We start from the raw sequence: 18,296 nt of genomic DNA on the forward strand, positions 1-18,296 counted from the left end.
CAGGGGTTAAGTGTGTGCTGCGGACTATTTCGTTTTGGTAGGTTTGGGTTTTTTAATATATCTAATATTCTGTGTTTGTGTTAGAGAAGGCAAAGGGAACAAATGCATCTTGTACTTGGAGCAGAAGATGGCACGGTATGGGAGGGCCTTTAGTTCCCAGGGGAGTTTGTCCCACAGTCTGGGGCCATATGCCTTAAAAAACTGTGCTGTATCCAGTCATGAGCTTTTTCTGTTTGGTATTCACTTCCACTGTACCCCAGGAGCAGAGAGGGCAACATTCATCCCAGGGCCATGGAGTGCCTTGAAGAGCAGAATCAAGATCTTGAGCTTGGTTGAAAATTCTACGGGAAGCCAGAGCAGAACTGGAGGATAGGTCTGATGTGTTTGTGGTAGCCTGTGTTGCTGAGAGTCTCCGCCTTGGTCTGCCAGTAGCCCGCTGCAAGCTCTATACAAGGAGCCAATACAATTGCAAAACCCAGCAGTCCCTCTCCCCTTTGACAGTCACACTATAGGTCTGGCCCACTGCATAGCAGGGGACCCATTCTGAGGCCACAGCTGAAATGCATCAATGCCCCTGAGGGACACGCCAACACGGCAGCTGGGATTGAGCCTCCCAGCCTGGGCAGACACATTTGCATTTGCTGGTCTCGCGCTAGCATGCTGAAAATAGCAATGTGGGCACAGCAGTTCTGGCAGCAACTGGGCTAGCTGCATAAGCCAGACCTACAGAGTGGGATGGGCTCGAAAGCCTGAGCTGCAATGGCCACACTGCTAGTTTTAGCATATTAGCCGAAGCCCCGCTGGTGTGAATTGGAGTGCACAAGCTGGGAGGGACCCTGCTAGCTGCAGGGTGGACATACCCCTGGGGCCAAATCCTTCAATTAAGCCCAGGGTGGCTTCTAAAGTGGCAAACTTCAGGTGTTGAATTTACAGGTAATGCCGGCAGCCAGCGTGCTGATGAAGTTGACTTCATGCTAAACCATTCACATTATGAGTCAATCCCAGAAGACAGGGAGAATAATGGAAAATGAAATTGCCCCTTCGGCGCTCAGTGCAGCCTCTAGAACAGGTCTGCATGTGAAACTCAGACACAGCCATCTCGTTTTAATTCATGCCTCCCATCTGACTCCCCTTCCCCTCCGCCTCCCTTCCTTATTCATATCTCCGAGCAACCGGCATGTCGCTCCCTCCCTCCCCCGACATCACAGGGATCACTGCTTCTTTCTGGGAAGTGGGCATTCTGTTCTGCACCCCTCCCCGCATCGTCTGCTCCCCACCTGCACAGCCAGGCCCTTTCTTTAGCCTGTGGCTTCCAGCACCCAGGCTAACCTTTGTGCACAGAGTTTACATGCCTCCAGAAACAAAACAAGATCTCATTAAAGCAACCAAGCAGTCTCCTTGCATGTAAATCTCACTGCTCTTTTGATTTTAAATGGGTTTAATGCTGAGTTCATCTGCTAATTCCCCCTCCTGCCCCTTGTGTATTGTATATTAGGAGCAATGTTGTTCTGCAGCATGAGCAGTTTATTTTATTGAGTTTAAGAGAAAATCCCATACTGAGATGTTGCAGATAAATATTCATTGTCACATCTGTTTTGGTTTAAGGTTGTTGCCTACAATGTTAAAAAACACAAACATATTCAATGGGGGCAGGGAGAGGAGAAGAGAGGGTTGTTGTGGGGCTGCCGGAGTTTGGGCTGTTAGTGCAGCTTGTCTGACATTTTATAACCAGCAAGGAATGGAATCTCAATCAGAGTAAATCTCAGTCATATGAAAATAAAAAACCCAAACAGAATAGACAAGAGAGTATGCAGCAGGCTTGTTTCAGGGATGCCTGTATCTGGATCTCACCTGGGCCCCCATCAATGCTGGGATGTCATTCACTCACATCATAGGGATACCTGCTTGCCCAGTTCAGGTAGGGCCACCTTCACCACCTACTTTAGGAAGCACTCCACTGCTCACTGATTCCTACCTTTCCTGCTCTTGAAAAGACTTCCAGAGCCCGGGTGGGTGAAGCAAGAATATCTTTTACGGGATCATCTTCAGACCTGACGAAGACCTCTGTGTAGCTCTAAAGCTTGTCTCAGTCACCAACAGAAGCTGGTCCAATAGAAGATATCACCCACCATGTCTCTCTAGTATCCGGGGACCAACACAGCTGCAGCACCAGTGCAAGGAGGATTTCTATGACAGGTTGAAACTCTCTCATCCAGAACACTCATCTGGCAAACTCCGTAATCCAGCATGATTTTAGTTAGCAGGACGACTACTTATCATGGTGCAGCCAAGTTTCCTGCAGTCCTATAAAACTTGTTTAAAGCCAATAGTCCTGGCTCTCAGTGATCTGTGCTATTATTTAGCTGTAATTTACCCCAAATGTCTTCTAAGAGCCCAATAAGCAGTGGAAGCATTGGTAATGTGCTAGAAAATATTGATCTCCTGTGTTCAGGTAAATTCTCTCATCTGTCATTGGTCAGGTCCTGAGGGTGCTGGAAGATAGATGTTCAAATTGTTCTTGTAAGACTATTGTCAAAGCCTCAAATGTGGTGTTCTAGGCCCATTCCAGTCAAGAATGTCTTCCGATTCTAAGTCTGCATGAGGCTAGGACTCCTCATGGCCTTTCACCAGTCCAGGCTAAGCAATGTATGCACGCCCCATGTTCTGTCATTCCCCAGGTTTATCATGGGCTGGAGCATCTGCTGTGTCTTGTTTCTGAAATATGGGATTTGCACAATATCTGGATGGAGAAGGGTTGGGAATGTGAGGTCTCCACACACTTCTGTGCTCAGAATATTTTACTGAATCCATTAAAACAACCAATATGAGAGAAAAAAAAGATTCAGCATTTCCTGTCTGCAGTCGTTCTGCCATCAGTACTGGCTGCTGCTACACTCTTTGACTGGCCCTTCTGCCTTTATCCAACTTCACTCCCATGTGGGACTTCATTTGCAAAGTCCCTGTGCAGACTGACCCAAAACAGCAGGGCAGAGAATTGCTTCATGAGCATTTTCAGCCCAGGTGAGAGATGGCTGCAAGGGATTCCAAGCCAATGTCTGCCAGCTGGCTGTGACAAAGAAAGAACGGATGGGATTCAACAGAGTTCCTAGCCAACGGATGGCCAAGTGACAAATGAACATGTTCAGTGGCCTGTTGCTGGCCATTTCGCACAAAGGCTGAACTCCCCACTTATCTCCAATATGTGGGCCCCACCAGGATACTTTGTGGGTGACAGTGGAGGGCATATTTACTCTGACACTGCCCAGGCTGTTCCTGTTCTGCAGAGAGAACCCAGTCACTCCCCAGGACTGTCAAACCACCCCTCTTTCATAAACAGCTTATGAAAATATAGCTAGAGAACAGGGGAAGGGATAACAATGAGGGTAACTCTATTCATCTAGATTGAGCATGTTATATTCTCCAATACGTGCAAACACTAACCAATTAAACACTGCACAGAAGGAGCCCCATGCTCTGTACTAATTCTTGAAAACAACAATACCTCCCCACAAAAAAACAAAACAAAACAAAACGTCCTTCCAAGAAAATATGTCAATAACTTCAAAGTTCTATTGTCCTGGCCCTGATTTTGTTGCAAAGGAATCTGAAATTGTCTCAGAGTTTCCAGTATAGCTTCAGGCATGGAGGAACTTGGGAAATGAGTGTGAAAAAAATGCATCTGAGTAAGAGGAATATCCTGATCCAAGCTGGCAGAAGTGGCCGAGAGACCCCAGGACTGGAGCCTCTCTCTGATTGATCTTATCTCATATGGGAGCCATCCCACCCGATTATACACAATAACTCAAGAACAGCCCTTCAGAGCATTGTCCTCTTCATTAGGGCCTCTCATATACATGGGTGGATGTTTCCTATTAAAGATTCACACCATGGCTTAGTTGCATTTCTAATTGTGGGACTTTAATGGCCCTAATTTGAAACACATCCACAGCCTTTGTCCCATCCGGAGCTATCCCCAGGCCATTATGTGGCAGTTATAGATGTCACATGCAGCGTATGCACATGCAGGAGGTTGAGGATCCAGAAGAGGACCATGGGTGAAGACCCCACTTGTTCAGCATCTGGCATTCAGTGACACAGAATCACATCACAGAGACCAGAGACGGGACTCACCACATGGGTGACACAGTTGTTTACTGTTTCAGTGTGGGGCTCACATCTGAACAGCAAGGCTGATTCACAGATTCCACTCCTCCTGCTCAGGATTATATGGTGTCCCTCGGCCAACTACAGCAAATGTTTCTGTGGAAAAGGAACATTGGGGAAATAGGCCCTAGTTTGGGAACCAGCGGCTTAGACCACTGCCCTTAGTTCCCTTTCCTGACCCTAGTCTGTCGGACACCTGATCTTGAACCTCTGCAATGACACTCCCTCTCTCCCCATTCTTGGCCATTCTTGGTTGCTGAATAGGGGATGGGCATTCCTTCACATGCCCTCTCGCACCAGCCCTGTAAAGGAAGGACCTTTATATCCTATCCCTGCTGGGGAAGGGAGTGAGTAACCAGGCTGGAACCTCCATCTCTCCCAATGTAGTGCTGGGCTCTGACCTCACTGGCCATATATCCTTTGTTATTTAGCAAATTTTTCTGCTGATACTGGCTACGTCTACACATGAAGCCTACATCGAAATAGCTTATTTCTATGAGTAACGTCTACACGTCCTCCAGGGCTGGCAACGTCGAAATAGGCGCTGCGAGGGAACGTCTACACGCCAAAGTAGCACACATCGAAATAAGGGTGCCAGGCACAGCTGCAGACAGGGTCACAGGGCGGACTCAACAGCAAGCCGCTCCCTTAAAGGGCCCCTCCCAGACACAGTTGCACTAAACAACACAAGATACACAGAGCTGACAACTGGTTGCAGACCCTGTGCCTGCAGCATGGATCCCCAGCTGCCGCAGCAGCAGCCAGAAGCCCTGGGCTAAGGGCTGCTGCCCACGGTGACCATAGAGCCCCGCAGGGGCTTGAGAGAGAGCGTCTCTCAACCCCTCAGCTGATGGTCGCCATGGCGGACCCCGCTATTTCAAAGTTGCGGGATGCGCAACGACTACACGGTCCCTACTTCGACATTGAACGTCGAAGTAGGGCGCTATTCCTATCCCCTCATGGGGTTAGTGACTTCGACATCTTGCCGCCTAACGTCGAAGTTAACTTCGAAATAGTGCCCGGCGCGTGTAGCCGTGACGGGCGCTATTTCGAAGTTAGTGCCGCTACTTCGAAGTAGCGTGCACGTGTAGACACGGCTACTGTGTTCCATTCACCATAGCTACAACCCACCCGGCTCCTGGAAAAGGTCATCTGAGCTGTTACAGCCTTTCCCTGTCAAATTTACCTTTGTGCCAAGTTCATTCTTCATTGTAAAACCAAATACCCTGAGTGGCATTATTCACTCTTCATGATTTGTCTAGTTTAAGAGTCCCATCTCCCCCACAGTTCAACACCCTATTCCATTATTGAGAGATATAAAGGAGAAAGCAGCAGCCTTTGAACTCAATCCTTTCTTTTAGAAAAACGTACTTACTTTTCTAGGATGGCCTGGTTGAATCTCAGCTGAATCCTCTATGCCCACCTGAAACCAAACACTGCCGGAGACAGAGAAGCTGCTAAAAGTTCAGGTCCCGTTGCTAGCAGGTGTAATTAAGTAGTGATATTACTACTGACCTGCTGTGGTGACTGCTGTTTGGAGTCCAGTGTGAGCTATCTGTTGCGGGCTGGAAATGCCGTGTGGGTAGTCCTTCTAGCATTGGTTGTGAATCTTCAGAACAGCCACAAACAGGAAAGCATAAAGGCACCAGAGAATGTTATTATATTATTACCATCTATTATTACACAGCTGTGTTATATCGTTCTGGAATGCTCTGCCTGTGTCTGCACTAGATTATGCATTCTTTGGGAGCAGGAACAATGTCTTTCTGTGTCTTTGAGCCATGCCAGTCTTGGCATTCAATATAGTATTTACTGCTCTAGATATGGACAAGATGCTTTACAGACACATGTATAGATGTGGACTCTGCTTGGAAGAGCAGTTAATGGAATGTTTTTGTCCCTGGAAAGGTTTGACAGTTTGGAGAAAGATTGGGGCCTTAACTTCTCTGAACTGATAGGCTGCAGTCACTGATAATTAGGACAAAGTAAGCCCCTCCTGCGTTGGATGGAGATCTAATGAAAGTTGAGGCCCTTAACTGTTCGCACGACAACATACTCAGCCCCCAGATTTCATTGTTTCCCTGCAGCTTTCCCTTCTCTCATCATACTATCTCCTCATACTTTCCCTTGCTCTCCTCTTTCTTGGCCTCTCTCTCAGTCGGTGTTTGTCATAGTAGCCTCTCTCAGGTGGGGAATGTCTGGCTTGGGTTTGAGGTATGGAGGTAGGAAGAACTCTTGTTTTCATTCTTTTCCAGTGGGAGTGTTTTCCCTCTGTTATTCATCAAACTGACTCCCTTTCTGCTGGAATTTAATACTCACCAGCTCTAAATAGCCTATTGCACTAATAATGATTGATAGTTTCCAATGAGTCTATAAATACTGCCATTCTCCAGCTCTGTACTTTCTCTCCCTATCTTGCTTCTCCTCCCTTCCTCTCCACCCGCCTCCATGGGCACCAAAAAGCTGTTCTTGCTGGTTCTATGTGGATTGATTTGTTTTCTGTTTCTTCTGTGATTTGGGATAAGAAAACACCAGGGAGTTTTGAAAGAGCAGTGAAATGCCATGGCCAGTGAAGCCAGACTGGAAATTCCTCAGGTTATCATCATCTAGTAGATTAGGAAACCTCAACAAGTTGCTGTATAAAGGGACTTGGGGAAAAATGATGAGGTCAAGCAGAAGCTCCATAGACCCCCTTCCTGCAAAGAAACAGTGTGAGGTGAGGATATGCTTCACAACTGCAAGAAGAATGCATGTGGTAGGTGAGCTGTGTCCCCAAAGGCATGGGATAGCTATGTGGTATCCCTGCAGACAAGTGCTGTGCATGCAGGCGTGATCACTTGCAACAAGGCCAGTCAGTTCCTGTGCTTGAAGAACAGACAATTCAGAGAAGCGTGGAAGGCGTCTTAGCTTATCTGATGGCTGTGGCTACATTGTCCATGACGTGACAATGAGCATGACTGTCTAAATGTCCCCGTTCACTGTTATCTTGTAAGTGAAAAGCTGGGAAATTCTAGTCCAACCTCAGGAGTTTCGAATGGTCTCAGGGTACAGCAGGCTACATTCTAAAGGCAAATGCTGATCTCACCCCATAGCTCTGTCTTGTGGGGAGGAAGTAAGAGGGCCTGTGAGACCAGCTGAGCCAGGATAGGAAGACACCTCTAAGAGTTACTCTTCTGTGAAGCTTTTGGCCTGCTTGGACTCTGGAGACCATGAGGAAGCAGACCCTCTGTGTGCTGGGTGGGAGCTGGGACCTAGTTTCTCTGTGGGGCCTGCATGCTACAGCTATATCCAAGGAAGCCAGTAAAGAAGGAATCTGCGAAACAATTATCTGCTTGTGTTTGCTTGCGGAGGTGTCAGGCTCTTTCCCTAAATAATTCCCCCCCACCTCACTTTTGGATTCTTCGCTTGTCTCTCCCTCCTCAGCAATAAGCTCACAAAGAGGGCTGCCTATTGCTCCCTCCCTTCTCCCACTCTCACTTGAGTCTGTGACCTGGGACCTGCAGCCTAATGGCTGACTGGCTGTCCTTTGGACCCTTCCCACCTCAGCTGTCCTTTTCCCAGGACAACGCTTACTAGCTTCCTCGCCCATATGACTAACATCCCTTCTGCCTGATGGAAACCCATTCCTCCTCTCACTGAGCATGACCGCCTCTGGCATGCCCTCTCTAGCAGTACAAATTGTGACCCCTTAGGCTACCAGAGGCAGAGTCCGAGGAACTCTAAGGGGGAAACAGCTTAGAGATGTAAAATAGTGACTTGATTTACCCTTGTTTCTGAATGTTTGATTCCTCCCTGAGCTATCACCCAGCCAGCTGGGTTATGTGCCAGAGGGAAATAAAAAAAAAAAAATCCAGTACAGCCAGATCCATTATCAGATTCACTGTATTAAAAGGACTTGGAGAATGCTAATGTACAGACAGGGAGGTGGAAGTTGAGGACTGGCTGGATATTCATGACAAAGTACAAAGCAAACAGTTTGGCTACTGCACACAGTATTCATCAGGGGCTGTTGGGCCTGGGTTTGGTACAATTTGCATGGGAAAACAGCAGCGAAAGGCCTTTTCCTGTCCCTCATTTATGATGAGGACAACTAGTTCGCTACTCACACACACAGAGGAGAAACTCTGTAATTTGTACTGAAGACTTGGAGAGCCATTTTGCAAATTAATGAATAGGCAAACAAACATAATAAATAAAGAAGCAAGGTTATGGCATGAGAAAAAGCACTTTGTACACTCACTTTGACAACTGTAGCTTACTTTTAATTATTTATGCTCATGCTTTCTACTGTCCTAGCGAATATGCTGTAATCATCCTTGTCAAAATGATGAAGTCTTAGTGGCATGAGACCTTGAGTGTGATGGCTCTGCTATTAAACCTGTCCTGAGGTGTGGAGAGAGATGGCCGTGTTTGTGTGCCCAAATTACGAAGGGCAGATTAGGAAGAACCTGCTATGTTTTATTGCCAGTATATTTGGCCACTCGACGTGACGCGGATTAAGAGTAGCATGAAGCCTGGAAGTTTAACGTCAAAGGGTTTAGAGGGGAGATTTTACTTATTTTTTGTCCAAATGGCTTTCACATCCTGGTGTTTCACTGTCAGTTTGAATCCATTTCTGGAATAAGTCCACTTAAGGGCATTATTCTTATTTATACTCAGTCTGCTGTCTGTCCAAGGGAGAAACGAAACAAGCACAGATGATATGCCATAAAGACTATGTCTACACTATCCAAAAACTTTGAAATGACCATGCAAATGGCCATTTCAAAGTTTACTAATGAAGCGCTGAAATACATATTCAGCACCTCATTAGCAAGCGGGCGGCTGCGGCACTTCGAAATTGACACGGCTCGCTGCCACGCGGCTCGTCCAAACAGGGCTCCTTTTCGAAAGGACCTGGCTACTTCGAAGTCCCCTTATTCCCATCAGCTCATGGGAATAAGGGGACTTTGAAGTAGGCGGGGTCCTTTAGAAAAGGAGCCCTGTCTGGACAAGCCGTGCGGCGGCAAGGCGCGTCAATTTCGAAGTGCCGCGGCCACCCGCATGCTAATGAGGTGCTGAATATGTATTTCAGCGCTTCATTAGTAAACTTCGAAATGGCCATTTGCATGGCCATTTCGAAGTTTTTGGATAGTGTAGACACGGCCAAAGTGAGCACAGGCTCCATGGGCTGCCATTGTGTTGCAAAACAGCCTTGGGCCACGTCTACATTATCCGGAAGATCAGCCGGTAGGAATGCTCAATATCAACCTGTTGGGGTCAACGGTTGACCCCTGTACTCCTCGCTATCGCAAGGAGTGAGGGAAGTTGATGGGAGAAACTCTCCCATTGACCTTCCTCAGTGAGGACGGACAGTTAAGCTGATTGCAGATTAAGTCGATTCTAGCTACACAATTGCCATAGCTAGAATTTCATATCTGAAATCGACTTATTTCCTAGTGTAAATGGGAATCAGGCTCTAGTGGATCAATACCCTTAACAATCCACGTGGGGCTGAGTTTCAGATCAGCATCCACTTTCTTACCTCCTTCAAGAATTAAAAAGCAAATAACCTGAGATGCAGGGCCAAACACAGCTCTGGCATTTGTGTTTGCCCCTCCCAGCGAAGCCCATGTTGAAGTCAGTGACAGACATACCAATTTGTGCCAGGGCCAAATTTGACTTTTAGAGCAATAAACTGCTACTCTCAGCTGATTTCTATTTTATTCCTTCCCCCAGGGAGCAGCAGGGCTCATGCAGGCATCACCCACGCCACCCATCCCCCCCCCCAACTTTGTGCTTGGGAGCCTCAGACCCCAGTTATCTTTACACACACACAGCCTGTTTATAAATTATATGGAAACGAAGGACCTCATGTCATGCTCAGCCGGGCAGCAGCCTTGCCATTGACTTTTCACTTTTATTGCTGGCACATAAACCACTGATACTGTCTTCAACTGCTCCATTAAAAGATAAAGACGGCAGGGTCCCTTCTCCAGCTCTCTCAGCACAGACTCTCAGGGCACAACCCCCCATTTCCCACATGAATGGATAGTCTCTCTCTTTCTGCAGCTCAGTTCCTCCAGGCACTGGGCTCCTGCATGTGCTAGAAGCTGCAGTTCAGCAGAAGTGTCATTTTGAGCTGGCTCACAAGAGCCCGGCACTGCTATGATCTTTATCAGTTCCCCCTGTAAGCTTGTGACAGATTCAGGTGCCACCTAGCAGATTGGCAGAGCACCCTCAGCTGGCAGCATGTGTTTCTATTGGCGGTGCGCATCTGCACATATCTCAGTGCACATAACAAAATGTATTCCACATATGGATAGAAAAATTAACGGGAACGCTGGTGTTTCCCCTAGTGGAAAGTGAAGTGCTGTAAAGGGAAATTCCTGCAGGTTCTGGAGCATGCCCATGCTTGGTTGGAAAAACAAAAAATCTGTGATTTCCTTCCAGATCTGAGATCCTCCGCACACCCATACAATGGTCATCAACAGAAAATCTAACTGCCCAGATCTTTGGGGATGTTTGGATTAAAATCTTATTCCAGATCCAAACTAAACAACTTGAGACAGTGACAGAACAGCAAATCTCTCGGGCACTCTCTAACAAGTGGGTGCAGACCAGGGGCAGCAATTTAGACCAGGCGTGGTCAGTCCCTACGTTATCTCTGTGTGCTCTAAGCACCACGGCTATCCCTGGAGAACACCATAATATCACCAAGTTTGTTAATGGGACAATCCAAAGGAATCCACTTTCCAAATGACCCCATCCAGGCTTGAAGAGTTTTCCCCTTCTCTGCATGCAGCACCTACATGCAGTGCTATACACCACGGCCACTTGGTGAGGCTACAGCCAAGTGCTGGGTGTGGGAAGGGAGGAACAGCAAAGAAGATTTGTAGTAAAGGGCATCTGTTATTTGTATTTCATGCTCAGAGAAAGTCCAGGTCACTTCCCAGAACCATAATTTTGCAGTGTAATTCCTTATCACTCAACTGTAAACTCCTGGGCGTGGAGCTCTTGGCATGTAATCTGCAAGACACATGACCCATTTCTGGGCCTATATAAATATAAAATCAGCTCAGTGCTGAGATCTGTGGCTTTACTATCTCCACGCAGTGGAGAATAGGAAACTTTGGTGGCATCAACAGAAATAGCAAATAATCAATGATTTCCAAACATTGGATAACTCCCCCTTTAATACGTGCAGAGCTTCATGGGATATGACACTGTATCCGTGTTTTGATTGTGTTGCTGATAAAGTTTTGATTTTGCAAAGGAAAAGGAAGCTTGCAGCATTCCTGCTGTGAAGGGCAACACACATTTTAGGAAAGAAAACTGAAATTAAATGTGAAGTAAAAATGGAATAGTTAAAGTGGGGTTGGAATGGCTTCCAAAAAGAGGAAAATCAAAGATGAAAACAGAAATTCAGAGTGTATGGACCCAGTCCTTCCTATTTACATTGAGTTTGGCTGGGCTCCCTTTGGGTGCGTCTACACTAGCCAGCTACTTATAATAGCCGGCACTACGTCGAAATAGCACACGTCGCATCTACACGCACTGTGAGCTATTTCAACGTTGAAATCGACGTAAGGCGGTGAGACATCAAAATCGCTATTCTGATCAGAGGATGGGAATAGCTCCCTACTTCGACATTCAATGTCGAAGTCGGGCGTGTGTAGACAATCCGTGTCCCTTACTTCGAAATAGGGGGGTCCTCCATGGCGGCCATCAGCTGAGGGGTTGAGAGACGCTCTGTCCAGCCCCGGCAGGGCTCTATGGTCACCGTGTGCAGCAGCCCTTGGCCCAGGGCTTCTGGCTCCTGCTGCTGCAGCTGCGTGTCCGTGCTGTGTGCACAGGGTCTGCAACTGGTTGTTGGTTCTGTGGATCTCGTGCTGTGCAGGGCAAGTGTGTCTGGGAGGGGCCCTTTAAGAGAACGGTTTGGGGCTTTGCTGGCCCCTTATTTCGACGGGGAGCGCTTGTGTGTGTGGACGCTCCACATTTCCTTCCGGGGCGGTTTCTTTTGATGCTTCCCGTCACTACTTCGACATGGAACATCGACAGTACCAGCCCTAGAGGAAGTGTAGACAATACGTGTCGAAGCAGCGTATTTTGATGTCCTTACTTCGAAATAGGCTATTTCGACTTAGTGTGCTAGTGTAGACGTAGCCTTTATGTCTTGTTTGCAATGAGAAATTTGCCAGCAATGAATGGGGTTATCATTCTCCTTTGCTTATCAACCACTAAAAAGTTGCCTTTCCAGCTGCCAGGTACAGCTTCTGCATTTCAATGACTAAGCAGTAACTCGGTGAATGGGACCTGAACCTGTCTGTCTGTCTTAGAGTTTTATAGTGCTGCCCATCACTGTAGTTTAAGAGCATCTTGCTAAGGAATTCAATAGCAATGGTCAAATCCCATCTTATGCTCGTGTGCAGCGTTCCCTGTAAGTGAAAACTTGGGTGGCCACCCAGGAGAGATTCAAGTGCCTCCCAGCCAGTCGCCAGACTGCCCACAGCTGGCAGCTTGTGTTTCAAAGGTGGTACACAGCCACACATGCCGTGATGCACATAACAAAACGTATTCAGCCCATAAACAGAAAAAAAATAGAGGGAACGCTGTGGTGTTGTATGTGTGGCAGCATAACAGTTATGTAGCTCCCTGGGGATTCTGAAACAACTTCATACTGAAATTTGATTGACATCAAACCTGTTGGGGGAGGAGAGGACAATGGCATCAAACAACTCCCTTTGTTAAATATCTGCTAATGCTTGACCAACTCGTGCAAAGAAAGCCCTCTTCTCCTGTTTCCCCATAGGCACTGCAATGCCATGCTAAGGCGGGTGATGTTATCTCAAGCTCACGGAAAAATGGAATTTCTGGTTTGCAGCGTTGGTGGGAAACCTATCAGTGTGGAGGATTTGCAGAGAAACCCCTGTATCCAAGACTGCTGAAAACTGTGAAACCGAGTGAGGGCAGAGTCCATTCAGAATGGAGTAGGGGATCGAGGTACAATAGAAGAAACTTTCTGAAAGGTTTCTTTTATATTAGAATACGTCATAAATATTATCAAATCTCAAAAGCCAGGCTCGGGTAATGTGAGAACAGTCTTATCTCCACTCAAGTCATGCAGCCAGCCTGCAGCTCCCCTCCCTAATTTAGGCAGGATATATATAAAAAAGGTGTCAGGATCTGGTTGGCGTGGAGGGATTAGGGCCCCAGCCTCTTCAGAGCCAGAGATACTGGTTCATTCCTCCCTTAGCTCACAAGGGAAATGAGTTAGCCAGGCTCAGCCCCATTACTAGTATGGATCAAACCATAGTTCCAACTATTTTCTGGAAGCATTCCAAAATTGTAGTAACTGAGTGGTGTTTGCAGTCACATGAGCTGTCTTGGGACTAGCTAGATGGCATGAAAACAAGCTTGTGGGGTACAAGACTGAGGCATGTCTTTGCAAGCTGAACCCTGACAGTGGTTAGAGGTTCCTGGAATAAAAAAATAAAATCTGTTTTAGCTGTATGGAGCCCTGGCTGTACTCTGATTACAACATACTCTGGGCACAGGTCTGTCCTGAGGTACAGTAGTTTAGCACTCTGAGGGATGGAAGACCCAGGTGGTGGTGCAGATTACCACTGTGGTGTACCCCTAGCACTACCTGGTATCCTATGGTTGGAACAGCAGGGTCACAATTGAAATATACTGTCAGTATAATGCTCCACCCCACAAGTCAGTGTTAGGGTGCAACGCCAAATCGGAGAGCAAGGTGAGAAGATTTGTAGTGCCTGACTACACTGTATCTGCTCCCCACACTACATTTATGCCATGGGCTGCAGCCATTCCTTCCATGTGTTTCCTTAAATGGCCAGTCCCCTGATTAGAACCCAAAATAAATGCTCCAATTTTCAAAGATGCACTTTTGTGTAAGTCCTGTTCCCATGCACATCCCATGGTGCTTGTGCAAGTTACGTGCAGGAACACACAGGGAGTTTTGCAGGCCAGTCAGGAATTGCCTGTGCATATGCAGGTCTCATAGAGAAGTGATTCTTCACAACTCTGGTCTGGAAGCTGTGTTCCCTATAAGTGGTGTGTTTGTGCAGCCGCTCAGGAGAGGTTCGAATGCCACCCAGCTGATTAGCAGAGCACCCACAACTAGGCATTTTGTTTCTAATGGTGGTGCCCACACACATCTACCTCTGCGCACATTAAAAAATTATTCCACACACAGATGGAAAAAATCCACAGCTGGATGGAGAAGATTAGAGGGAACACTGTCCACAAGAACCAAAGAGCAGCAAAGAGACTGCTGCTCATGACAAAGAAGTAAGGCAAGCACAGCCAGATTCACCTTTTCTGTAAGTCTACTGACCTCAGGGGAAGTACACTGGGGATGGATTTAATTCATGCAATCTCTGATTCCGTGTGGAATCTGCAGGGTTGCTGGTGAGTATTTGAGTTTGCCAGTGTGGTGGCTGTAGGGCTTGTGCCCTGTTTAGTGTCATCATGGATAACTCTCCAAGAACCACCGCTTCCCTCGGGAAGAATTAAGTCTCCTCTGTGGAAACATTTATCTTTCTGTGCTAAGTTCTGGCAGCACCAGCCATCACTGGCCTCTTGCACAAGAAAAACACTGCAAGAGAAAGCAGAGGGGTTGGGCTACAGCCCAGAAAACTAGTCTTCCAAGACCGGCTCCTCCTTGCGTCTTTTCCCACGCCTCCTATGAGGGGAGCTGATTGCACTGGCGCATGAGCTACCATTTCCCCCGCTTCGTTGCTTCTGTGCCAGCTCCATGCAAATTCTGGTTACTGGTCACCATGGTCAAAATTAGGAGTGCTTGGTGTCCTTGCCAATCCAACAGATATAGCCAATGCCCTGCCTTCACTGGGCAGGTACAGCCTCCCTGGTCCCATGAGGCAGGCTGGGAGCTCTGTGTCCTTCCATTCAGTAGGGGTAGAGAGGTATACAGTACAGCAAGGCACTATCAACAAGCAGCTGGAAAGGCTTATAAGCCTCTTTGTAGATTTATTATTGTCCCAGTCAGTCTTCAGGGGACTGGACTGGCTCAGGCAGCCCTAATGTAGCCAGTTACTCCGTCTCTCAGGCATGAGCTCATAGTGTTACTTAGACAATTTGTTAAATAGAATCTGATTAGAGGTTTCCCTGCCTGGGTCCCAGGAACCACATGAAATTGTTTATTTATGCTTTCTGGCCAGGCTCACTTTCCTTCCTTCCTTCTGTTCAGGCAGTCAGAGCACAGGACACCTGATGCCACTGTAATCACTGGTTTCAATACACCCTTTCCTTCACCGCTGCTTCTTCTCATCACGTTGCTAAGGAGGCCTTTTCCTGCACGTTCCGGCTCTTTGGGGCGGGGAACAAGTAGCACAACCGTGGAAAACACCCAGTGGTAAAACCGTCTTTGTCACAAAATGATGACACTCTATATTGAGGGTAGCCCTAGAAGGTGAATATGACTACACAGTAAATAATTGGAGGGGGAGGAGAGAAACATAGACACTGTAGGTCAGCTTGTGGTGAATTTTTCCTCCAGGTGCTTGAAAAATGAAATAAATCCCCTAATAAGACTGGGCCAAAAGTTTTCATCACTTGTTATGTGAAAAAAAAAATGCCTTGGAGTCCAAAATACTTACATTTGCAGCAGTTTTGCGGCAATTGATTTTTTTTAAGTTTTTCAACAACAACAAAATTAAACTGGAAAAAAAACAGTTTTTGTTCCCCCCAGCCACCTCTTTCTCCCATTAGAAATAGTGGAAGAAGGGCTTTGGGAGGGGAAGTGGAACAAAAAATATTAACTGCCCCCCCTATGCTGATTGTTTTGTTTTGGTGGGGAAAAAATGGTAAAGGGTTTGAACATAATGAATAATTTTGTTTTGTATGAATTTTGCCGCAGAAGCTATTTCCTATTTTCAATGAACCCGAGCCCCTCACCATTTCTCAGTCAGGATAATAGAACTCCTAACGAGCCAGCCTGTATGAGGGCTCTTGAACTGCTAGGGTTTAGTCCTTGATTGAAACGGAAGCAGGACTAATTCTCTAGTAGCTTTACAGCCAATCCTCAGCCTGTTCTTTGACGTAAAATCCTGGCCCTGTTGACTCCAATGAGATCAGTATTTCACCCTTGCTCTCCAGTAAGACTTTATTTACATGGGCAGAATCTTCCTTACGTGAGAATTGAACTGAAAAAATGGGTGAGCTATACCCTGAGCTCCTAATGAAACTGTCCCCATCCCTCCACCTCACCAGGGGATGCATTGTTTGAATTTTCTTCCTGTGCCACCATGCCCCATCTCCTCTTTGTCTTGGGTCTCATATTCCATTCCACAGATTTTGCTATATAGTGTCAGCTTGTTTCCTTGGCTCTTTGTTATAATGTTGCTCCCATGTGGGGTTTTCAAATTCCAATCCCATAGTTTTGGTAAGAAGAATGTTTTCTAAACTCCAATTGCCCTCTGGCCCCTGCTCCCCTTCCCCGCTGTTCCCAGTGTAACAGCTTCGTGTTTCATATAATCGCACTGCTCCGGTTTTTTCTCCCCCATTACACCTTGAAAGGCTGGAATCCTGCCCTGCTCCATGACTGATTAGTCCCCAAATCCAGCCCCTCACTTTCATTCTCTTCAGATTTTTCCCAAGTGCAAAAGCAAATTGTCAAAAGTGAAAACGCTTAAAGAGCAAACCAAAATAAATACATGTACAGCCTGTGATGAATGGGCCCCGCTCTGAAATCTATCTTCATGAGAAACGCAAACTCGTATGTGGCTGAATGGCCACACGTAGCGTCTTCTGCCTCTCCTCAGGAGTGAAGGGAAATGTCAAAACACAAATTTGCCACTATGTATTATCTCCAGTGTGGTCTGTCTCCTCCCATTGCCTGGCAAGCCTAAACTGGGCTAGGTGGCAGCCTCCTTCAGGCAAAGAAGAAACTAGCTGGTTCTGACTCTCCCCACTCTTACTCTAGTTCTCTTTCCTTTCCACCCTCTCCAGAAACTTATCTCCTGACTACCTCATCCTGGGCCTCCCTGCCTCCCCACACTTACCACTGACAGGCCTTCCATAGCTGCGTGGCCTTCACCGTGCATAGGTGCCCCAGTGTGGATGAAGTCAGAGCCTCCCAAGACTACCTTTCGGGTTGGCTTAGGGATGGATGGGCTCATGGAGAAGGCTGGCGACAGGCCAGCTGACAGGAGGATGTTAGGGGGCAATTGTCCCCAGGCCCAGCATTTCAAAGGGGTCCAGAGCTCCAGCCACCATCACTCCTACTTTGTCAGTAGAACAGCTGGAGCTTCAGGCCCCTCTGAAGTTCTGCAGTAGCAGAGTGGTGGCTGGGTTCCAGCCCACAGTCCAGGCAGCACTGACAGCTGAATGCCCTAGGCTCTGCCCCTTCTGCCGTTGGCCCCACCCCTGCCAGGGTGCAGAGCTAGGCCTCCCTCCTCCTTGCCCCAGGGCCCACAGCAGCTGTTGGCCCCACTTACTGGCAATTAGAGGATGTGAGGAAGTCTGATCAGGAGTACGGATTGTGTTTTGGTCTTGTGAGGCAGAGCCCTTTTTTGTCCAAACTTGAATCAACAAATAACCAATCAGCAAACATTTTATGGGCTTGAAAATGCTGGTGCAACTTGTTTTAAAGTCATTTTTCTTTTTGATGGCTTACTCTGAACTTCTGCACTCCCTCCAGGCCTCGAAGTGGAGACCCAGAAATACTGTGCTGCAAGGAAGGCTGATCTGAAGGTATATTCCAGTCCATCCAGATTCAAATACTACCAAGAATGAGTTATCATGGGATTTGCAGATTGATGATGGTCCAGAGAGGAGGCCCCAACAGGTTTTGATATGTAATGATACCAAACGTCCTTTGGAGCCATTGACTGACAGATGGGCAGGCAGCCTTTTTTCACATTGCCCTGTATATATGAAGCCCTCCAATGCCAGTTAGCTGCTTCACCAACCCTCCTTGTTCAACTCATTCCTAAAAACTCATTTTTCCATGTTTCCCAAAGGAAATGAGTCAACTGATGAATCATGTGCAAAATCTCCTAGTTACTTCTGTCTCTGAATTCCCGCGTGTTTCACCTTCCGTTTCTCTCTCCTGTGGAGTGAAAGCTCTTTGGGGCAAGGGCTGTCTTTGTTATTGTACATCAGGCAGC

Source organism: Carettochelys insculpta, chromosome 13 (assembly GCF_033958435.1).
Source record: "Carettochelys insculpta isolate YL-2023 chromosome 13, ASM3395843v1, whole genome shotgun sequence".
Lineage (NCBI taxonomy): Eukaryota > Metazoa > Chordata > Testudines > Carettochelyidae > Carettochelys > Carettochelys insculpta.